Source organism: Schistocerca nitens, chromosome 2, assembly GCF_023898315.1.
Source record: "Schistocerca nitens isolate TAMUIC-IGC-003100 chromosome 2, iqSchNite1.1, whole genome shotgun sequence".
Lineage (NCBI taxonomy): Eukaryota > Metazoa > Arthropoda > Insecta > Orthoptera > Acrididae > Schistocerca > Schistocerca nitens.
The window spans coordinates 119949005-119968021 of record NC_064615.1 but is presented as its reverse complement, the minus strand read 5'-3'; the positions used below and the strand labels follow the sequence as shown (position 1 = coordinate 119968021).

Sequence of the window (19017 nt, the reverse complement as noted above, 5' to 3'; positions counted from 1 at the left end):
CGCACGTGTCGCCAGCGCACCCAACACGCCACGGTCACGCGACAACACGCTCTGTCACCGGAGTTTGCGTCTTGTCTGCAACGTTGACGGGTAGTGACCGCTGCTTCATGTTAGGTGTCTCCTTTTAAACTCCAGTGATGAAACGGAGGATTTAAAGAAGCTTGTTAACGTCCCACCAAGGCGAAATGAACAGCAACTACTCGCTGGGCGATTCTGTGTACAACCAACACGCGGGGAGCTCTTCCGTCAACTCGACCCGCTCGTTGCACACAACCGACATACATCACGTGGCGACTCGGTACAACCGACCACGCCTGCTTCGCGCCGCGCCACCACACAAGGTTACAACCGGTCAAAGATCTCACTTCCTCCATAGCAGTTTCCCGGAAGCAAAAACGCAGATATCGATAGCAGAGGGAAAGACAACCAAGTAGCCAATTAATGACAGACAACATATCAAACAAACATGTCAGGGGAAGAAAAGGAAAACCAATGCAATCGAAACACAAGGTGTAGCACGAGTCGATACACGGCTCAGTAGATTTGCCTCTTGTCGATGTATCATGTAATTCTAGTGTTAGAATCTATGATAAAACGTAGGGTCAGTATAGCTCGTGTCTTGGCTTATAGGGGATTCTATATTTTGTGCCACAAAAGTCGCGTGGAAAAAGTGCGTACTTATTACTCAGACGTGCTTATCTGTGTACAGCTTCCTTTAACACGTCACTCGCTTGGAAGGCGCAACCCAGTTCCTTGTGACACACCCGGGCCGCGGAAATCTACTCCGCCTGGGAGCAAGTGTTTGATCTCCCGAGCACGTGGGCGACGATAAGGGCACTGGCGCGGAGGAAGGGGAAGTCCCGTGCAGAGTCAGCTCCGCCTGACGCCGGCTCAAGGCCGCACTGCCTGCCCACTGCTGCCAACGCTCCGCACGCCGCTGCCCGGGCACGCGCGCGCGACACAGGCGGCTGATCCGTATCAGCCGTGCACCCGGGGGCGACGCCTCATCAGGGTCGAGGAGTCACGGTCCTCTCCCCATACCACATTTTAATATAAGCGTCTATACAAGGTGGCCCAGGGGAAATACACTGCCGGCCATTAAAATTGCTACACCAACAAGAAATGCAGATGATAAACGGGTATTCATTGGACAAATATACTAGAACTGACATGTGATTACATTTCACGCAATTTGGGTGCATAGATCCTGAGAAATCAGTACCCTGAACAACCACCTCTGGCCATAATAATGGCCTTGATACGCCTCAACATTGAGTCAAACAGAGCTTGGATTGCGTGTACAGGTACAGCTGTCCACGCAGCTTCAACACGATACCACAGTTCATAAAGAGTAGTGACTGGCGTATTGTGACGAGCCACTTGCTCGGCCACCATTGACCAGACGTTTTCAGTTGGTGAGAAATCTGGAGAATGTGCTGGCCAGGGCAGCAGTCGAACATTTTCTGTATCCAGAAAGGCCCGTACAAGACCTGCAACATGCGGTCCTTCATTATCCTGCTGAGATATAGGGTCTCGCAGGGATCGAATGAAGGGTAGAGCCACGGGTCGTAACACGTCTGAAATTTAACGTCCACTGTTCAAAGTGCCGTCAATGCGAACAAGAGGTGACCGAGACGTGTAACCAGTGGCACCCCATACCATCACGCCGGGTGATACGCCAGTATGGCGATGACGAATACACGCTTCCAATGTGCGTTCACCGCGATGTCGCCAAACACGGATGCGACCATGATCATGCTGTAAACAGAACCTGGATTCATCCGAAGAAATGACGTTTTGCCATTCGTGCACCCAGGTTCGTCGTTGAGTACACCATCGCAGGCGCTCCTGTCTGTGATGCAGCGTCAACGGTAACCGCTGCCATGGTCTCCAAGCATGCTGCTGCGAACGTCGTCGAACTGTTCGTGCAGATGGATGTTGTCTTGCAAACGTCCCCATCTGTTGACTAGGGATCGAGACTTGGCTGCACGATCCGTGACAGCCATGCGGATAAGATGCCTGTCATCTCGACTGCTAGTGATACGAGGCCATTGGGTTCCAGCAAGGCGTCCCGTATTACCGTCCTGTACCCACCGATTCCATATTCTGCTAACAGTCATTGGATCTCGACCAACGCGAGCAGCAATGGCGCGATACGATAAACCGCAATCGCGATAGGCTACAATCCAACCTTTATCAGTCGGAAACGTGATGGTACGCATTTCTCCTCCTTACACGATGCATCACAACAACGTTTCACCAGGCAACGCCGGTCAATTGCTGTTTGTGTATGAGAAATCGGTTGGTAACTTTCCTCATGTCAGCACGTTGTAGGTCTCGCCACCGGCGCCAACTTTGTGTGAATGCTCTGTAAAGCTAATCATTTGCATATCACAGCATCTTCTTCCTATCGGTTAATTTCGCGTCTGTAGCACGTCATCTTCGTGGTGTAGCAATTTTAATGGCCAGTAGTGTGGTTCCATTTTCGCTTCGTTATTATGAGGTTTACTCTGAGAAAAGGTGAGGGGTGATAGTAGTAGTGATTCTGAGCAAAAAACTTCATATCGATATACGCACTATTCAAATGTTTTCAGAGACAGAGCACATTTAATATCACTCTAGTACGATTTTCTTGAATAACTCGCTAACCGAACACTACAGCGAAAATGTGTCACAATTAAAAATGAAACTATATTAAATTTCCTACGAAAAGTCCTATTAATTATTTTGTCCATGACTAATAACTTGCGTGAAGACAGCGCCAGAATATTGAAAATCTCGCGAGACGCGCATGCGCCGTAGCTTACGTAGGTTCAGTAAGACAGTTTGAGGTGGTTTTCCAAATTGACAGACCACAAGATGTCCTGCATCAAATTGTTCGTCTCAGCTTCCTCTACATTACTGTGGTACGTTGTAAACAAAGCCAGTGTGTCAATAACACAGTAAATAAATAACAATGTAAATTAAATGTGTTCTGTCTGGGAAACCTTTCGGTGCAGGGCATATGTCTATATTAAATTTTTTGTTCAGAACAACTACAGGGGAAGTTGTGCTGAGAGATAATTGTTAAGAAAAAAAAATCGATATGTTGCGCTGTTTCCGAGTTATAAACGTTGAACTTAGCCAATCCGACCGATGTGCTCTCAAATGCAAGCATCTGCACGCGCTAAAATGCGGTAATGCACAGACATCTGTGGGTCTCTGAGTTACCATTTACTGCCAGTTAAAATGTGCCTTCCTCGAAAGTGATGAATCTAAGCTAGATGAGCAAACGCTTCTTTGTTCGGTTTGGGGAAACCAAACAAGTTTGGCTACACTGTCTCTGGCAGGATGCTTGAATCTGCGCGTGCGACGACATGATTGGCGCCGGCCGAAGTGGCCGAGCGGTCCTAGGCGCTACTGTCTGGAACCACGCGACCGCTTCGGTCGCAGGTTCGAATCCTGCCTCGGACATGGATGTGTATGATTTCCTTAGGTTAGTTAGGTTTTAGTAGTTCTAAGTTCTAGGGTGCTGATGACCTCAGCAGTTGAGTCCCATAGTGCTCAGAGCATTTGAACCATTTTTTGACATGATTGGCTAATTTCAGTGCTAAATAACTGGGAAATTGTGCAATGTGTAGAATCTTTTTCTTAACGATTATTTCTCAACACAATCTTTCCTGCAACACCCTTACAAGCTTTACATACTGCTTCTGACCAGCCTGTAGATAACTATTCTACACACATTCCAGTCGCTGAAAAGCTAATCATAAGTTTATTTCTTAAACAGCACATCATACAAATGACCTACATCATTGCCGATGTGTTCCTGAAGACGTTCTCAAAAGCTCCTCATTACGTCCTCAGTCATTACTGGAGAAATGGCCTCTATCTTTTCCCAGATTACGGCTTTAAACTCACCAATATAGTGGAGCCGCAGTGAAAAACCTTAGTTCTCCACAGAAAAAAATCAGGGGATGGCAGATCAGGTGGTCTACCCGGCCATGGCACGTCACCGTATCGTGAGAGTAATCGATGTTGTAAGTGGCGCCGAAGAGGCTGTAGGTAGGTTCAGGCTTTTTACGGTCGTGTCCGGTCAACTATATTCAAGTTCGACTTACGCGGCTTTTTAGCGATGAAGTAGAGAACGGACAATATATACGTATTATATATACCATCCTATGCTCTTCTTAGGGCTGTGTCAAATGTTTTTCTTCGCAGGGCGAATAAAGAACTTTTAGTTTATTTTAACATAAGACTATCTTGGGAAGAAGACCGAGCACTTAGTTGCTATCATAACTGCCAAATTGTAAGGCTGTTTCTCCCCCTTTTTTTTTTACTTTAAGCATGTTCGGGAGCTCGTAAAAAGCTGACTGTATTTGAGTGTTAAGAAACGACTGAAAATACCCAACTGTTTTTATTTAAAATATGTAATCTCGCTTTTAGCCCAAAATTTGAGGCTAAGTATAACGCTGAGTCCGGCTTTTTTATTTTTGCACCTGGGAATCCTAGCTGTAGCCTCACCTTGCTGAAACCAGAGGGCAATGTCCTTACACCTCTGGATTGTATGGCCGTATACGGCTCGGAACTGATACTGGCCGGCCGTTATTGTCTTCACAAATTTATGCCCCAATGATTCCAATGGGCTGTGCAAAAGCACGCCAGTCGACAACCTTTGAGTTACCCCCCGGAGCTTCTACTGAATGAGCTGCGGGTTTACGTTCGAGTAATATCGGAAGCTTTGTTCACTGACAGACCAATTCAGGCAAAAGTTTGCGCAAATTTCGTCACAAACGCGTGATCCTGCTCAATTTTGTCTAATAATGTTGTGCAGAAATGACATCTACACCCTACTGATCGTAAATGTTGAGCCACTTGTAGCTTATAAGGCTGAAATTTGTTTTACAATCCTCTGCAAAGTCGTGCGAGGGTTTGTGATGTTATCTATTCATTTATTTATTACACGTCTGGTTCCGTAGGACCAAATTGAGGAGCAGATCTCCAAGGTCATGAAACGCGTCAGTATACAGAATTACAACATAAAAGTAATACCAGATAAAATAAAATGGTTATGATCCCAAAAAAAGTCAAGCCGTAATTAAACGCAAGCAACAATATAACATAGCAATCAGCACAATTTTTCCAAGGAACTCCTCGACAGAACAGAAGGAGTGATCCATGAGGTAACTCTTCAGTTCCGACTTCAAAGCGCGTGGTTTACTGTTAAAGTCTTTGAGTTCTTGTGGTACCTTCAGTATACTCCACACCTTCCTGCACAAGAGTTAAGGAACTGCGGTCCAAATGCACATTGGATTTCTGCCTAGTATTAACTGAGTGAAAGCTGCTAATTCTTGGGAATGAGCTAATGTTGTTAACAAGAAACGACAGTAAAGAATATATATACTGAGAGCCAATGTCAGAATGCCCAAGCTAGTGAAGAGGGGTCGACAAGTGGTTCGCGAACTTACACCACTTATCGCCCGAACTGCCCGTTTCTGAGCCAAAAATATCTTTTGAGAATTGGAAGAGTTATCCCAAAATATAATACCAAATGACATAAGCGAATGAAAATAAGTAAAGTAGGCTAATTTTCGTGTCGAACGCTCACTTACTTCGGAAACTGTTCGAATAGTAAAACTGGCATCATTAAGTCTTTGAACAAGATCCTGAACGTAGGCTTTCCACTACAGTTTACTATCTATCTGAACACCTAGAAATTTGAACTGTTCAGTTTCACTAACCATATGCCCATTCTGTGAAATTAAAACGTCGGGTTTTGTCGAATTCTGTGTTAGATACTGTAAAAACTGAATCTTTCTGTGACTTAGCGTTAGTTTATTTTCCACAAGCCACGAACGTATGTCATGAACTGCACTATTTGAAACAGAGCCAATGTTGCACCCGACATCCTTTACTACCAAGCTGCTATAACCAGCAAACAGCAATATTTAGAATTGCCTGTAATATTAGAGGGCAGATTATTTATATAAATAGAGTGGCCCCAACACTGATCCCAGAGGCACCACCCATTTGACTGTGCCCCACTGAGATCCCACATCACAGCCATTCTCAATACTGCAAATAATGACCTTTTGCTATCTGTTGTTAAAATAAGAGGTGAACCAATTGTGAGCTACTCCCCATATTCGATGGTGGTCCAACCTCTGGAGCAATACTTGTGATCAACACAATCAAAAGCCTTAGTTAAATCAAAAAAATATGCCTAGCGTTCGAAACCTTTTGTTTAATCCATCCAGTACCTCACAGAGAAAAGAGAATATAGCATTTTCAGTTGTTAAACCACATCTAAAGCCGAACTGCACATTTGATAGCAAATTATGTGAAATAAAATGATCGATTATCCTTACATACACATCCCTTTCAATAACTTTAGCAAACACTGATAGCACAGAAACAGCTCTAAAATTGTCTATATTATCCCTTTCTCCCTTTTTAAAAAGCTTTACTACTGAGTACTTTAATGGTTCAGGAAAATGACCATTGCTAAAGGAAAAATTATAGATATGGCTAAATACACAGCTAACATTTTCCAATAGAATTATATTATTTCCTATAGAAACTAAGTTTTTGTTTAATTCACGAGCAGTGATCAGAAAATGATTGTTAAATACTGTACATATATCTCACTTACCAGTGACAGAAATATTTTTATTACCAACTGACTTTATATCGTCGACCTTGTGCTGCTGACCAGACACTTCCTCCACAACTGACCGTATGGTTTTAATTTTATTCTGTGAAACAGCTATTCTAATTGCGCACCACATACTCTTTGCTTTCCTAACAACATTTTTAAGCATCCTACAATACTGTTTGCAATGGGCTACTGCAGCTTAATTGTGACTACTTCTAACATTTTGCCGGCCGTGGTGGCCGTGCGGTTCTAGGCGCTTCAGTCTGGAATCGCGTGACCGCTACGGTCGCAGTTTCGAATCCTGCCTCGGGCATGGATGTGTGTGATGTCCTTAGGTTAGTTAGGTTTAAGTAGTTCTAAGTTCTAGGGGACTGATGACCACAGCAGTTAAGTCCCATAGTGCTCAGAGCCATTTGAACCATCTAACATTTTGATATATTTCCCACTTTGCTCTACATGATATCCTTATCCCACTAGTAAGCCACCCAAACTGCCTTTTACTGCTAATACCCCGTTCAGAACGTTCTAATGGAAAGCAACTCTCAAAGAGCATGACAAATGCGTTAAGGAAAGCATTATATTTTTCACCTATGTGATCGGCACTATAAACATCCTGCCACTCTTGCTCCGCTATTGCCGTTGGATTAGCTTTCCCACATAGTTTGTAATATGCAACATTTGTTTGGGTACAAAGGCCTTTTAGTCTTAAAATTTGTGCATCATGGTCTGAGAGGCCATTCGCGCTTTTACTAACAGGATGCCCATCTAGTAATGAAGAATGAATAAAAATATTGTCTTTGGGTGTGCTGGTATTCCCCTGCACCCTAGTTGGAAAAAACACAGTCTGCATCAGATCATACGAGTTTAGATCTACCAACATCCTTTTTCTTGCTCAATCATATACAAAATTAAAAAAGTCTCCACATATAATTAATTTTTGTTACTTCCTATAAAGTGAACCAAGAACCCTCTCTAGCTTGAGCAGAAATACTCTGAAGTCAGAGTTAGGGGACCTATAAACAACAACAATTGGAAGTTTAGTTTCGCTAAATTCAACTGCCCCTACACAACATTCAAATACCTGTTCAGTGCAATGCCGTGATACGTCTACGGACTCAGATGGAATACTGTTTTTTACATACATGGCCACTCCCCCACTCCGCGAAGAACTCCTTGAAAAACAGCCAACTAATCTGTATCCTGGTAAAGGATATTGAATTGACAAATTATTTAAGTGGTGCTCCAGTATACCAATAACGTCAGAGTCACCATCTGTAAGCAGTTTGTAGCCTCCCCCTCACTTATCGACCTTAATGACAGTGAAAAATTAAACCGCGTGAACCTAATGGAAATTTGGGAAAAGTAATCGTCACCGAAGTTAATTTGTCGGGAAAGAGGGAGGAAAGGGTTACATCTAAACGAAAGGAAAAATGCAAATGAAATTGGTGAAAATTAATTTTGAGAAATGGGTAAAATTAATAAAGAAAGTAAATGTGTGGTCATTACGTTAACAATTAACTGGCGTTAATTAGATATTTGAGATTTGGGGAAAATTACGGTCGCCAGTCCTATGGACAACTACTATAATAACTGAAAAAGAAAGGTTATTGCACATATAATTAGCACTAAAAGCGTGGCAACTTACGGTTGACACGTGTTGTGTGAAAACTGAATGTTTGTCAGAAGTAATGAATTTCGCTACACTCTGACTTAATTTAGCAAAAGAATTAATAAAACCGGAAAATTGAATGTTAATTTAGTGACTGAAATTAATAGTGAACTATGTATCTGAAGCACTACGAAATTCAGTAAAGTAAGGCTAGTCTTGGGCTACCTCAACAATCATTTCAAAAGCTACTTGAATCTACGCAATTTAGAAATAAGAGATTTAACTTTGAACTTGAATTAAATGATTCTGAACAATTAACAATAGTAAAATTTAGTACGTACCAAGCTGAGCTGCAGTCACAGGTAAGCTAAAATATGCTAACAAAACTCGCACTCTTAATTTGTGCTTGTGTAATCTAAATATTGTAGCCAGCTATGAATACTTTAATTGGACTTTGAAATTAAAGGAGTGAAATGGAATCATATTACTTTAATGCTGGCGTTTGAATTTCAACGACACTCGGGTTCATTGCGGAAAACGAAGGGACCCTGCTTGGTAAAGCAGTTGGGACAATAAGCAACAAAGGTTCATGCTAAATTGCTGTAATTTTGTGAGGCAACAATTTTAAAAGCTGATGTCTGCCATACAGTTCTAAAACTTTACGTGCTTTCAGTCATCTTGTTGGTTGATTGAAGGTTTGAAGTCGTCGGTGGAAAAGGTGGCGACAGTCACTTATTGTCGGCCGTCGCTGTTGCAGAAGCTGGAAGTTGGCGCGCCTTCTTCTCGACACGATCACCAGGCGAAACGGGCTCTTGATGTGCGGCAGCTAATGCTTCCCGTCCGCGACACCGTGTCAGAAACTATCATAGCAAGTCGAGCGCAATTACATGCTGCCAAACCCCGAAAGCGCGGCAACTCGCGGGAGCGTCACACAACACACCTGCTCCACCGCCCTCCTCCAGCCAAACCTCCTCTGCCCTCACTCCACGCAGCAGAGAGAACACTACCAAAGATCCTAAACACTTTGGTTCTCCACACGACCTATCGATGTAATCGTTTTCCCTTGGCAAGACCCTGCGTAAAAATACAAAAAGTATTTACAAAACAAACCAATTATACATCGACATAAATGCACAAATATATATATATACAAATAGTAAAACAATTACAGTCTATAAAGATACAGAAATGTCATACCTTCAGGTAACAAAATAAGGAAAAAAATTTATAGTACAATAGATGGAAATAGGAGGATATGCATTTCCGGCGTTACAAGTTCACTAACTTTGTTTCTAATATGACTTATATTTTGATGAATTATGCTAATTCCTTCTCTACTTGAATACCTGATCTCCTCTGAAGGTGAATCCTTTATTAGAGGAACTTCCATTAAGCAGGTATACCTATTAGCTGACTACTACAGGAATTTTTACATGAGTGATCCCACCACCACCCACTACACTGCCACCTATAAGCTTTGCCGGTCTGCGCTTCCCATACCTATTGAGGCGCAGGCAATGCCTAGTGAAGGCCGATCTATTGATAGACTCAACTGGCACCATTGCGATTGCACTGGAACGTTGACTGACAGATCGCTGTGGACTTCGCTGCAGAGCTGCACGAACTCGTCGGACATTTTCCGGCATTTGAACTGCCATTTCAGCCCGCTGCTTTTTTTATAATCATGAATGAGGTGATCAAGAAGGTATTGGTTGGTCGTGGTTATAGAATGGAAGACGAAGAAATAAAAATCATATTTTACGCTGACGATGCAGTTCTGCTGGCAACCAGAGCAGATAGCCTACAGAAGCTTCTATATATATTTAACGTGGCAGACAAAAACCTAAATACGATCATATCCACTCAAAATACCAAATGTATGGCAACATCTCTGGAACTAATTAGACGCAAACTGAAAGTGAATGAAAAATTATTCAATAGGTAATGGCATTTAAATATCTTGGTACTGATCTTTTCAGCAGTGGAAATGTCGAAAAGAAAGTTAGAGAAAAAATAATAAAAGCAAACAAAGTGGCAGGGTGTTTAAATGATACTATTTGGAAAAAGAAGCACATTGAAAAAGATGCAAAGGTAAGAACATACAAAACAATAGTGAGACCAGTTATGACACACCTAGCTGAGACAAGACCGGAAACATAAAAAACGAAGAGACTTCTGGAAACCATGGAAATGAAAATTCTGCCAAGGATTACAGGGAAGACATCGAGAGATAAGAGAGAAGTGAAAGCATCAGAAAAGGTTCAAATGGCTCTGAGCACTATGGGACTTATCATCTGAGGTCATCAGTCCCCTAGACTTAGAAATACTTAAGCCGAACTAACTTAAGGACATCACACACATCCATGCCCGAGTCAGGATTCGAACCTGCGACCGTAGCGCATCAGAAAAGATTGTAAAGTGAATTTCATTAATGAGTGGGTACATAAGAGAAAGCATAAATGAACGAACACGTAGACAGGATAGATGAGCGGGAGACTGTGAAAATCGTAATAAAAAATCACCAGCTGGTAAAAGAAATGTTGGCCGTCGGAGCAAAACATGAAGGGATAATCTCAGGACAGATTGATACGTTCTGAAGGAAACAGGCTTTTAGCCTAGGAAAAAAGGAAGAAGTAGAAGAAGTAATTTAACAGTAATATCTATTTTTAGGATATGTATTTGGCCATTGGCAACAGCTTGGCAGGGACTATAGCCGACATCTTTATGAATGACTTGGAAAACAATTTTTTACAGTTATATTGAGATGTTTTTCAGAGTACGATTTTTTATCACATATTTGGCGATGATTTGATCATTCTACGTAAGGACAACATCGATGATGTTAATGACGTGGCTAAGAAATTTAACTTGATGTACCCAAAAACAAAATTCTCTGTAGACTTGGAGAAGGATGGAAGTATCAGCTTGTTGGACCTCTTGTTAAAGAAAACTGATGGGACACTGTTCGTTGAAATTTTCTGTAAACAAACCACTACTGATGTCATCCGAGTTCTCACAAGTAGGCTTGTTTTAGGTCAATGACTAATAGGCTCCTCAAATTGTCTCTTGATCATTATGCAATTCAATGTGAATTGAGCGTAATAACACAGGTATCGATCGCTAGCGGTTTTAAAAGACGTATTGTAATGATGAAGTACACAAAGATTATAGATAGAAGCGAAAGGCATGAAACGCAAATAACGACCAAAACGAATTTTATCTGTCCAGTCACAATAATGTGACCAATTGTCAAAAGCCCTAATGACCCCCTTTAACCATGAAGACCTCTACGACACCTTCAGGAAGAGATAATGAATTTCCTTGAGACAGAGAAGCTGCTGTCCATGCATCAGCACGGCTTTAGAAAGCATCGCTCCTGCGAAACGCAACTCGCCCTTTTCTCGCATGATATCTTGCGAACCATGGATGAAGGGTATCAGACGGATGCCATATTCCTTGACTTCCGGAAAGCGTTTGACTCGGTGCCCCACTGCAGACTCCTAACTAAGGTACGAGCATATGTGATTGGTTCCCAAATATGTGAGTGGCTCGAAGACTTCTTAAGTAACAGAACCCTGTACGTTGTCCTCGATGGTAAGTGTTCATCGGAGGTGAGGGTATCATCTGGAGTGCCCCAGGGAAGTGTGGTAGATCCGCTGTTGTTTTCTATGTACATAAATGATCTTTTGGATAGGGTGGGTACCAATGTGCGGCTGTTTGCTGATGATACTATGGTGTACGGGAAGGCGTCGTCGTCGAGTGACTTAGGAGGATACAAGGTGACTGGGACAGGATTTGTGATTGGTGTAAAGAATGGCAGTTAACTCTAAATATAGATAAATGTAAATTAATGCAGATGAATAGGAAAAAGAATCCCGTAATGTTCGAATACTCAATTAGTAGAGTAGCGCTTGACACAGTCACGTCGATTAAATATTTGGGCGTAACATTGCAGAGCGATATGAAGTGGGACAAGCATGTAATGGCAGTTGTGGGGAAGGCGGATAGTCGTCTTCGGTTCATTGGTAGAATTTTGGGAAGATGCGGTTCATCTGTAAAGGAGACTGCTTATAAAACACTAATACGACCTATTTTTGAGTACTGCTCGAGCGTTTGGGATCCCTATCAGGTCGGGTTGAGGGAGGACATAGAAGCAATTCAGAGGCGGGCTGCTAGATTTGTTACTGGCACGTTTGATCATCACGCGAGTGTTACGGAAATGCTTCAGGAACTGGGGTGGGAGGCTCTAGAGGAAAAGGGGCGTTCTTTTCGTGAATCGCTATTGAGGAAATTTAGAGAACCAGCATTTGAAGCTGACTGCAGTACAATTTTACTGCCGCCAACTTACATTTCGCGTAAAGACCACAAAGATAAGATAAGAGAGATTAGGGCTCGTACAGAGGCATATAGGCAGTCATTTTTCCCTCGTTCTGTTTGGGAGTGAAACAGGGAGAGAAGATGGTAGTTGTGGTACGAGGTACCCTCCGCCACGCACCATATGGTGGATTGCGGAGTATGTATGTAGATTTGTAGATGTAGAGTCAGTGGGGTTGCGGAAGATACCGACAGGGATATGCAGCCGTGCTCACTCCAGTACTGTGGCCAGTTGCGCTACGTTTCTAGGCTGAGGATCCGTTGCGCGTACAGCCCAATCGAGATGGCCCCACAGATTCTCGATTGGGTTTAAATCCTGAGAGTTTCGTGGTCAGGCGAGTACAGTAAACTCATTCTGTTGCTCTTCGAAGCGCACACGTACACTGAAATCTGTGTGATAAGTTGCATTGTCCTGCTGGTAGATGCCATCGTGCCGAGAAAAACAAACTGCATGTAGTGATTGACTTGGTCATCAAGGGTAGATGCCTTCTTGTGTTGATCCATTGTCCTTTCCAGAATGGCGAGATCATCCAGGGAATGCAGACATTCCGCAGACTATAACGCTCCCTCTTCCGGCCTGGGCTCTTCCGACGATGGTTGAAGGATGTTTGCTTTCAGACGGTTCAACTCGAACACGTCTACATCAACATCTACATCCATACTCCGCAAGCCACCTGACGGTGTCTGGCGGAGGGTACCTTGAGTACCTCTATCGGTTCTCCCTTCTATTACAGTCTCGTATTGTTCGTGGAAAGAAAGATTGTCGGTATGCCTCTGTGTGGGCTCTGATCTCTCTGATTTTATCCTCATGGTCTCTTCGCGAGATATACGTATGAGGGAGCAATATACTGCTTGACTCCTCGGTGAAGGAATGTTCTCGAAACTTCAACAAAAGCCCGTAACGAGCTACTGAGCGTCCCTCCTGCAGCGTCTCCCACTGGAGTTTATCTATCATCTCCGTAACGCTTTCGCGATTACTAAATGATCCTGTAACGAAGCGAGCTGCTCTCCGTTGGATCTTCTCTATCTCTTCTAACAACCCTATCTGGTACGGATCCCACACTACTGAGCAGTATTCAAGCAGTGGGCGAACAAGCGTACTGTAACCTACTTCCTTTGTTTTCGGATTGCATTTCCTTAGTATTCTTCCAATGAATCTCTGTCTGGCATCTGCTTTACCGACGATCAACTTTATATGATCATTCAATTTTAAATCACTCCTAATGCCTACTCCCACATAATTTATGGCATTAACTGCTTCCAGTTGCTGACCTGCTATATTGTAGCTAAATGATAAGGAATCTTTCTTTCTATGTATTCGCAGCACATTACACTTGTCTAAATTGAGATTCAGTTGCCATTCCCTGCACCATGCGTCAATTCGTTGCAGATCCTCCTGCATTTCACTACAATTTTCCATTGTTACAACCTCTCGATATACTACAACATCATCCGCAAAAAGCCTCAGTGAACTTCCGATGTTATCCACAAGGTCATTTATATATATTGTGAATAGCAACGGTCCTACGACACTGACCTGCGGCACACCTGAAATCACTCTTACTTCGGAAGACTTCTCTCCATTGAGAATGACATGTTGCGTTCTGTTTAATTCAATCATACAATTGGTCTGATAGTCCCTATGCTCTTACTTTGTTCATTAAACGACTGTGGGGAACTGTATCGAACGCCCTGCAGAAGTCAAGAAACACGGCATCTACCTGTGAACCCGTGTCTATGGCCCTCTGAGTCTTGTGGACGAATAGCAAAAAAATGGTTCAAATGGCTCTGAGCACTATGGGACTCAACTGCTGAGGTCATTAGTCCCCTAGAACTTAGAACTAGTTAAACCTAACTAACCTAAGGACATCACAAACATCCATGCCCGAGGCAGGATTCGAACCTGCGACCGTAGCGGTCTTGCGGTTCCAGACTGCAGCGCCTTTAACCGCACGGCCACTTCGGCCGGCGGACGAATAGCGCGAGCTGGGTTTCACACGATCGTCTTTTTCGAAACCCATGCTGATTCCTTCAGAGTAGATTTCTAGTCTCCAGAAAAGTCATTATACTCGAACATAATACGTGTTCCAAAATTCTACAACTAATCGACGTTACAGATATAGGTCTATAGTTCTGCACATCTGTTCGACGTCCCTTCTTGAAAACGGGGATGACCTGTGCCCTTTTCCAATCCTTTGGAACGCTACGCTTTTCTAGAGACCTACGGTACACCGCTGCAAGAAGGGGGGCAAATTCCTTCGCGTTCTCTGTGTAAAATCGAACTGGTATCCCACCAGGTCCAGCGGCCTTTCCTCTTTTGAGCGATTTTGAGTGGACATTTGTCCGCTGGAGCATTAAACATGATTCATCAGTAGACGTCCAGCTGTGCTACTGGCTTGCAAATTCCAGCCATCGTCGCTGATTAATAGCAGTCAACATGTGTGCCATGAACCAGGCGCGTGCTACAGAGGCCCCTAGGTAGCAACGTTCGCTGAACAGTCGTTGAGGAGACGCTGTTGGTAGCCTCTTGGTTCATCTGGGCGTCAGTTGCTGAACAGTTGCACGTGTATGCGGCCGTACACATATCGCAGCCGTCGTTCGCTCCTGTCATTGATGGCCCTTATTGCACCACAGTTGCATCGGCGCCGGTTTTGTGTAGCGCCATCATGCCATGCGTGGCATACTATAACCCCGGTGCCAAGCGAACAGTTTACAGTTTTAGCCATTCTGAAAATGCTTCTGCCCATGCCCCGAAAGCGAATGATCTTGGACATCCGTATTACAACAACAACTGCACTGTTTCCCGCGTCCCCCGACACGCTTCGTATACCCTCCACTGCTAGTGCTGCCAACTGCCGTCTGTGAGTGGTTACTGCACGCTGACGTCGAATGTAAGCGGTCGTCACATTAATGTGGCTGGACCATGTCAAACGGCCCACATTGTGAGCGAAGCCGTTAAAAAAACAATTGAAAGTTCGGTTTCTTACCTATAGGTATACAGGATGTTACAAAAAGGTACGGCCGAACTTTCAGGAAACATTCCTCACACACAAAGAAAGGAAATACACTCCTGGAAATTGAAATAAGAACACCGTGAATTCATTGTCCCAGGAAGGGGAAACTTTATTGACACATTCCTGGGGTCAGATACATCACATGATCACACTGACAGAACCACAGGCACATAGACACAGGCAACAGAGCATGCACAATGTCGGCACTAGTACAGTGTATATCCACCTTTCGCAGCAATGCAGGCTGCTATTCTCCCATGGAGACGATCGTAGGGATGCTGGATGTAGTCCTGTGGAACGGCTTGCCATGCCATTTCCACCTGGCGCCTCAGTTGGACCAGCGTTCGTGCTGGACGTGCAGACCGCGTGAGACGACGCTTCATCCAGTCCCAAACATGCTCAATGGAGGACAGATCCGGAGATCTTGCTGGCCAGGGTAGTTGACTTACACCTTCTAGAGCACGTTGGGTGGCACGGGATACATGCGGACGTGCATTGTCCTGTTGGAACAGCAAGTTCCCTTGCCGGTCTAGGAATGGTAGAACGATGGGTTCGATGACGGTTTGGATGTACCGTGCACTATTCAGTATCCCCTCGACGATCACCAGTGGTGTACGGCCAGTGTAGGAGATCGCTCCCCACACCATGATGCCGGGTGTTGGCCCTGTGTGCCTCGGTCGTATGCAGTCCTGATTGTGGCGCTCACCTGCACGGCGCCAAACACGCATACGACCATCATTGGCACCAAGGCAGAAGCGACTCTCATCGCTGAAGACGACACGTCTCCATTCGTCCCTCCATTCACGCCTGTCGCGACACCACTGGAGGCGGGCTGCACGATGTTGGGGCGTGAGCGGAAGACGGCCTAACGGTGTGCGGGACCGTAGCCCAGCTTCATGGAGACGGTTGCGAATGGTCCTCGCCGATACCCCAGGAGCAACAGTGTCCCTAATTTGCTGGGAAGTGGCGGTGCGGTCCCCTACGGCACTGCGTAGGATCCTACGGTCTTGGCGTGCATCCGTGCGTCGCTGCGGTCCGGTCCCAGGTCGACGGGCACGTGCACCTTCCGCCGACCACTGGCGACAACATCGATGTACTGTGGAGACCTCACGCCCCACGTGTTGAGCAATTCGGCGGTACGTCCACCCGGCCTCCCGCATGCCCACTATACGCCCTCGCTCAAAGTCCGTCAACTGCACATACGGTTCACGTCCACGCTGTCGCGGCATGCTACCAGTGTTAAAGACTGCGATGGAGCTCCGTATGCCACGGCAAACTGGCTGACACTGACGGCGGCGGTGCACAAATGCTGCGCAGCTAGCGCCATTCGACGGCCAACACCGCGGGTCCTGGTGTGTCCGCTGTGCCGTGCGTGTGATCATTGCTTGTACAGCCCTCTCGCAGTGTCCGGAGCAAGTATGGTGGATCTGATACACCGGTGTCAATGTGTTCTTTTTTCCATTTCCAGGAGTGTATGTTATGTGAACATGTGTCCGGAAACGCTTACTTTCCATGTTAGAGCTCATTTTATTACTTCTCTTCAAATCACATTAATCATGGAATGGAAACACACAGCAACGGAACGTACTAGCGTGACTTCAAACACTTTGTTACAGGAAATGTTCAAAATTCCCTCCGTTGGCGAGGATACACACATCCACCCTCCGTTGCATGGAATCCCTGATGCGCTGATGCAACCCTGGAGAATGACGTATTGTATCACAGCCGTCCGCAATACGAGTACGAAATGTCTCTACATTTGGTACCGGGGTTGCGTAGACAAGAGCTTTAAAATGCCCCCATAAATGAAAGTCAAGAGGGTTGAGGTCAGGAGAGCGTGGAGGCCATGGAATTGGTCTGCCTCTACCAACCCATCGGTCACCGAATCTGTTGTTGAGAAGCGTACGAACACTTCGACTGAAATGTGCAGGAGCTCCATCGTGCATGAACCACATGTTGTGTCGTACTTGTAAAGGCACATGTTCTAGCAGCACAGGTAGAGTATCCCGTATGAAATCATGGCGGTGAATCGAGGAAGTACAGTACATACTGACGAAACTAAAATGAGCTCTAACATAGAAATTAGCGTTTCCGGACACATGTCCACATAACATCTTTTCTTTATTTGTGTGTGAGGAATGTTTCCTGAAAGTTTGGCCGTACCTTTTTGTAACACCCTGTATAGTCAACAGATTGCGCCATTCTATAAAAACAATGAAAACAAATTTTTAAGTCTGAGGTGTACAGATTGAATTGCAGAGACTGTGATAAATTTTACACAGGCCAAACTGGCAGGAATTTTGGAACAAGGTATAGGGAACAAACTTACGAGACACCAAGGGGTTCACTGGGAAACCATTTAAACTTCGAGGAGCATAACCTTGACCCCACCTAAAGAAAGCCTTAAAACTCTACATAATGCGCCTGAAGATCATTTTCTCAAAAATTTATAGGTGCTTGAGATACGTTTACACAGAAAAAGACAACCAGAACGGGTGGTAAATGAATAGACTTATTATAGTGAGAATTTGTTTTTGGATAATTTTTTATGACTTGTTACGACGTCCGACTGCTCCATCAAACACTTTGCCCCCATACTTTCTCTTGTGTTCCTTTCTTTCGCCTACATCTTTATCGTTGATACTGTATTTTAACTATTGACTTTTTACTTTCTTCCGGGTTCCACGATTTTTTTCACCTTAAAGTGTTACTTTATTTAACATTTTATGTCATTTTAATATTTTGTGAACTCTCTTATTTTTATCATGTACGTGATACGTTTATATCTTTGGCATCCTACCTTCGCTTCTAATTTTGTTTTGACGTTTTATGTCTGTTTTATAACGCTGTCTCATATTGTCTATGGTTACGTAACTACATGTTTGTTAAAGTTTTACGAGATTTATAAACATGCGTATGCATTAATGTACAGGGTGTTTATAAATGAATATCGGTGTTTTAACGCTTTATCATATTTATTACATTAAACTTACTGTTATAAATGATACGTCAAATGAAAGAGCAACTTATACAGTTTTACCAAGAACCTTATAAATGTTCAAAGTGACTGTTTTTTGTGCCGTATCCCGGCGGAAAGTTTATGGGCCTTTCTTTTTTGGTGAACGTATTGTAACTGGCACTTCTTACCTTCCCTCAGTTGGAAGAAGATGAGCCAGAGAACTTCATTTTCCAGCGAGATGATGCGCCACCTCACTGCCACAGTGAAATACGTGATTGGTTGAACTTCCCTGTACCCAAGCGCTGGATAAGCCCCAAGGGGCCCAATAACAGGGCTTGCTTTGCATGGCCTCCACGTTCACGCGACCTAACGCCATGCGATTTTTCCTTTGGGGTCTCATCAAGGATCGTATGTACGTGTCTTCGCT

General features: G+C 44.1%; 1 long non-coding RNA gene across 1 annotated transcript in view; it reads right to left on the bottom strand.

The window, feature by feature from the left end:
* Positions 1-8829: 8829 nt before the first annotated feature.
* Positions 8830-19017, bottom strand: part of LOC126235802 (uncharacterized) — a 96808-nt gene continuing 86620 nt past the window's right edge. Inside the window, exon 2 of the long non-coding RNA XR_007544815.1 lies at positions 8830-9317. This is a non-coding gene — a long non-coding RNA (uncharacterized LOC126235802). The remainder of the gene's footprint in view (positions 9318-19017) is intronic.